At 34.4% G+C, this 6000-nt stretch overlaps 1 long non-coding RNA gene across 1 annotated transcript in view; it reads left to right on the forward strand.

Moving 5' to 3' along the window:
* The window catches only part of LOC137228920 (uncharacterized), a 320233-nt gene extending 315019 nt beyond the window's left edge, over positions 1-5214 (forward strand). Inside the window, exon 10 of the long non-coding RNA XR_010945406.1 lies at positions 4942-5214. This is a non-coding gene — a long non-coding RNA (uncharacterized lncRNA). The remainder of the gene's footprint in view (positions 1-4941) is intronic.
* The last annotated feature ends 786 nt before the right edge of the window (positions 5215-6000 follow it).

Consider the following 6000-nt stretch of genomic DNA (forward strand, 5'->3'; position numbering starts at 1 on the left):
CATGTTTAAAAATTGACTAAGAAGAAGAGATAAAACTCAAATTACACAAGAAGTGACAGTGTTTCTAGACAATTTCTGGAAATCAAAGAAATATTGTTAAACTAATGTAAGAATCTAGTAATGGAAAATAGAAAAATAGTTTACAAAAATTGATATCTTTCCTGTAAATGTTGACAACAATCAGCAACTGGAAAATGCAATGGAGAAAATCCCAATGAAAATAGCATCAAAAACTACAAAATACTTAATAAACAGCTGTAGCAAGAGATGCTAAATACTTATTGATGGTCAAAAGGAATGACTGGTAAGAAAGATCATGCTCTAAAATGGAAAGACTCAATATAAAAGAAGTTAATTGTCCTTGTATTAAACCATAAAACCCATGTAATTCCACTCAATATCCTAATGAGATGTGTGTGTACTTATATGTATGTGCATGTATATATTTGGCTTAAAATAGTTCTCAAGTTGTTTATTTCAAAGTTTATGCGGAAAAGTAATTTTAAGGATAGTCAGTGGTATTTCAGGAAAGGAAATAATGAAGAGGAACTTTACCTGATATCATAACAAAATACAAAATTACACAACTGAGCAATGTGATATTCTGTGAGTATACCCCCTGGGGTACACAATTGTGTTTATGAATTGTATACATAAAGTTCCTTTGTGGAAACATAGTATATCCACATTTGTGTATATGCATTGTGTATGCAAAGATCCTTTGTGGACACATAGTATGTACACAGTTGTGTATATATACTATGTATATATATTATATACACAGTTGTGTACATAGGTGATGTACCCTTGGTGAGGGGTTGCTTGGGCTTATTCAATCAACCCCATTGGATCACATGACTTCTATTGTTAAATCAGTCCCCATAAATCAGGTGACTCTCATTGATTCCATCAGCCCAGTTATATAGCCTGACCCCCATTAAATCAATCATCCTTCTTAAATCTCCTGATGCCCATTATACCAATCAAATCCCTTAGGTTTCCTGATCCTCATTAAATCAATCTGCCCTCTTAACTCTCCTGACACCCATGAAGTCATTGGGGCTTCTTAATTCTCCTGAACCCCATTAAATTAATAGGCCTTCTTAATCTCCTGACACTTGTTAAAACAAGAAGCCCCCTTATATCACGTGATTGCGTTTGATTCCATCAGTTCCCTTAAATCATGGGACTACCAATGATTCAGTCCCCAGTATCATGTGACTCCCGTTGATTCAATCAGCCCCTAGATCACATGACTCCATTGATTAAATCAACTCCCTTAAATACCTTGGCCCCTGCTAAATTAATCTGCCTTAAGTCTCCTGACACCCACTAAGAAGGATGATTGATTTAATTAGGGTCACCATATTTAAGAACGCATACTGAATCAATGGGAGTGCTATCCTCCTTGGAGGGTACTCAGGCATGCTGTGGGTGTTAACCCCCTGTGCTAACCTACTCTGCCAAACCTGCTTGTACATTAGTCTGTTGAACACTCAACATTGTCTTTGACAAAGTAAAGATCCCAATAGTTCTCAAGTTGAATTAGATCAAAGCACTGGAGGAGTAGTGAAAAGCTTCTTTCTTGTACTTCCCTTATGGTTTTGTAATTAACACACTGGCTCCTCATTACTTGGAGAATGTAGCAAACGTGCTGAGTGGACAAAATAGGAGTATAACAGGGAGAGGCTGAGCTTTTTGTTAGTTCATTTGTGTTTGTGTATGTTGCTTCTGTTGCTTTTGATGATTGTTGATCAAAGAAAAGTGAATTTATGGTCAGAGAGATTAGAAACATCAATAAAAAACTTAATTCTGAGACGGACTTAGTTTTTACCTTACTCCTGCTCTGTTAAAGTAAACAAAAATTATTCTGAACTCTTCTAAAAGAATTGTGATACAGTATTTTTTTCTTCCAGCATACTCGACAGGCAAGTCAGACTCATAAAAAACAGGAGTGTGGGGTGATACATTTTAATCTTAAATTTATAAGATTTATTAAATGCCATGGGTACTAACGTTATTAAGGGAAATAAAAAGTACTGAAATGAAACCCTTTAGTTAAAGGAGAGAAAAGAAATAGCTCTTCAAAGTACAATTTAGAAACCTTATTTATTACATCAATAAAACAGAAAATAAGCAGTGGTGTATATTCATTAATTCTACGGAACAAACTACACATTGAGGTTTATAATAAAATCTAATTTAAGGTGAAACATTCTATTCTTTTTATGATAGCTTTATTTTAAACTATAAATTACTCTAATGATATTTGATATTTTTACAGTTGAGGGTTTGATACTTTTTTAAAAAAAATTCTATATTAAGAACATGGAAAACCCACATGAAACTCTAGTTATAATTAGAATGCACATAGCACCATATGTGAGGACTATCTGCCTTTTCATCTACTGGTTTAGGCATGTGGGAATGCGTACCTTCTTCCTCAAAGGTATGCATTCCTTGTTTTCTTCCATGCTGTCTCTTATTTTGAGCTGGCATATCAAGTAACCTATCGTTAAAAAGAGGGCTTGAAATTTTCGCTCTCTTTTTGTGTTCTAGAATAACATAAAAGTATCATCAGTCTGTAAGATAACAATGTGAGTCTTTTTAAAAACTTATTATCATACAATTTAAAACCTGCTCCCAGGATTAGACCTCATTTAATCCAATACCCTCAGTTTATAGAAGAAGAAACTGTGGCCCACAGGGAACAAATCATTTGCCCCAAATCATAGATCCAACTATTGGTAGACTCAGAATTAGATTGGAAGTTCTGAGCTTTTTACTCCAATATGACTTTCCTAAATTAATTCTTTTTATTTTACGTGTTATTTATTTTCAGAATATAAAAACGTGACATGAGTAAATCATCCAAATAATATAGTGTACAAATAAGTATCTAATGGATTAAAAACACTTTTATACATTTTTCATATGTCTATCACATTTATGTTTACTAGCTAAATGGTATATTTATGAGGGACAAAGTACCTGATTCTCTGGAAAGTAGAAAAGAAATAGGATTGTTCTTATTGCTACTGAGTTTACAAATTAAATAAGATTGGAGAATCATTTTTAAATGTATTATTAAGTGCTAAAACATGTATAATACACTTAGGTGGTTAATGCTGAGAGATCTTAGGATGTGCTACTGATCAGTGTTTAGTTTTTCAGGGAAAGTTTCCTCAAATACAGAAGTTCCCAGAGTGTAGTTCTTGGACCAGTATCATCAGTATCACCTGCGACTTGTTAGAAATGCAACGTTCAGGTTGCACCTGAGACCTACTGAATCAGAAATTCTGGGGGTGGGCCCAGCACTCTGTGTTTGAACAAGCACCCAGGGGACTCTAATGTACATTCAAGTCTTGATTGATCAGTAGATGAGGTTGGAGCCACACTTTTGATTATAGATTAGGGAGACTCTGGCACATACTTAAGGCAGAAAATCACCTTTTTAGAGTATAAATTTCCTTCACTCACTCCTGGGACTTATTTAGGAAAATATCCAGGGACATATGTATTTAGAATTATCAGCAATAACACACTCCAGTAGACATAAACAGAAAATGAAGTAGTCTGAGAAAGAATAAAAATGATTTTAAAATTTTTAATTAAAAAATTTAAATGTTTCTGCTGCTGAAACATTTGCTTTGAAAGAGTTATTTCAGATTTGAAATATTTTGTGTTAAAGAGAGATTATACAGGAGTGTGGATCTCATTCAAAACTCAATTAATTATCCTTTCTTCCTTACACTCTAAAATATACATTTAAGAGAAAGAGTTCAGAGAACAATTTTCAAAAATATACAAAATAATACCCTTATAGAGATGTCCAGGGAACAGTAGAGATTCATTATATTTTTTTCTGCATGTTTTACGTCAAACTTTATAGAATTACACAGTAATGTTTTTAACCCCTGATATTTCTGGAGCACTAAAAGAAATCCACTCATCTTTGAAATGTATTTATCATAGTATTTTTATTAAGACAAAATAAAGACTAATCTACCTTAGGACAATTAAAGAAATATTTCAAGTTAACCAGAAAATTTAATATACTGGAACATTATGTTAGGAAGGAAAGGATTTTTATTATGTAAAATATAGTACGCATTATGAATTTCAGTGCATTCTAATAGTTTTTATGTTCACATGAGTAGCCACATCACAGTACTTTTAACAGTTGGAGTGCATAAAAGGCAATTAGCTCTTACCAGAGTGAGATGAATCATATGTTTGAGTTAATTAATTCTCTTTGTTCCTGAAATGTTTTTCCTAACTCCTTTGTCATAGTTTTGTCACACTCCACTCCTTCCCTCACTCCTTTACAGCCCTTCACACAGCTGAAGAAACATATTTTAATGAAATCCAGCTTAAACACCATATTTAAAATGTTCCCTCTGGAAAAAAATTAAACCTAATTGTTTACAAAGTTGCTATCATGTAGTTTTTGCTTAGATGTAAACACTGAAGAATATTAACAGTGTTGCAATTTGATTTGGAACAATATATCTTCAAAATTACGTTTGCTATCATGTTGCTATCATGTAGTTTTTGCTTAGATGTAAACACTGAAGAATATTAACAGTGTTGCAATTTGATTGGGGACAATATATCTTCAAAATTACGTTTGCACATATGTGAATTCAAAAGTATTAAAAAGTTAAAAATGGAAACACTTATTAAAGCAAACCATTTTCTTTCTGATAAACAATATTGTGTCAGTCTAACTATGATATTTTAATTAAATGCACTAAATATTTTTAAATCATGGAGACAAACTCATGAATAAATCTAGGTTTGCAGAGTCTCACCTGAAGAAATGTTAGGAAGGGCCCAGACTTCCAGATCACTTTTCTCCCATCCTTTGCTTTGAGACTTTGTGGAAGTGGGTCTCTATCTAAACTGCAATTTCTTTTTTCTTTTTTTTTTTTTTTGCAGTACGCGGGGCTCTCACTGCTGCGGCCGCTCCCGCTGCGGAGCACAGGCTCCGGACGCGCAGGCCCAGCGGCCGTGGCTCACGGGCCCAGCCGCTCCGCGGCATGTGGGATCCTCGCGGACCGGGGCACGAACCCGTGTCCCCTGAATCGGCAGGCGGACTCTCAACCACTGCGCCACCAGGTAAGCCCTAAACTGCAATTTCTTATCTGTAGAAGGAGAGAATGACAATAACCCCCTAATTACATGGCTATGGTGAATAAATGCGACTATGCCTTTAACACACGTAATAGGATCCCTGGTACAATATGTTTCTATAAATATCAGCTACTGCTTTAATTACCTAATTAATAAAAGGTTAATTTGTTATAAGTTTAAGAAGAGATTCTAGTGGTTAGGGAGCATTTGGTTGTCACCACTGGATGGGGAAGACATCCCCACAACAAAGAATTAGTTGGCTCCAAGTGTCAATAGGGCTGAAACTGAGTAAATTTGTAGTATAAAACGAGTTGATACTAAACTCTGCGCTGTTTTTTTAAAGCTCTTCTTGAGTTAAGTAATATATGTTTCAATAACTGGTAACTGCATTACAGGAAGAATTATTCTGTTGAACAACTTATATAATGTACCAGTTATTTTTCATATTTTAGATAAACTACTGAAGAAAAATCAGTCTACCTAATGTCTCAAAGTGGTTCAAACATCATCATTTAAATTTTTATTGTACTGTTAGTGTACTGTTTTATTGTACAAGTTCTAATCTGCATATTTTTAAAAACAAATCCTCACTTTTCCCCCCTTGAAAGTCAGACTTTCATAGCAGAAAGATATGTTCATTATAAAAATAATTCTACTGAGTATGTACATTTTTCTAATGTTAATTTAGTAATATAATGGAGATGAAAGGTCACTAAAAGAATCCTGACACCTCTCCTCCTCTCACAAGACACAATCTGTCAGCAAATTCTGTAGGCTCGGAGTCTGACCACTTGTCATACCCTCCACCATTGCCACCTTGGTCCAAGCCCCCACCATTTCTTGCGTCCTAACTAGTCACCAGCC

This window comes from Pseudorca crassidens, chromosome 8, assembly GCF_039906515.1.
Source record: "Pseudorca crassidens isolate mPseCra1 chromosome 8, mPseCra1.hap1, whole genome shotgun sequence".
Taxonomy (NCBI): Eukaryota; Metazoa; Chordata; class Mammalia; order Artiodactyla; family Delphinidae; genus Pseudorca; species Pseudorca crassidens.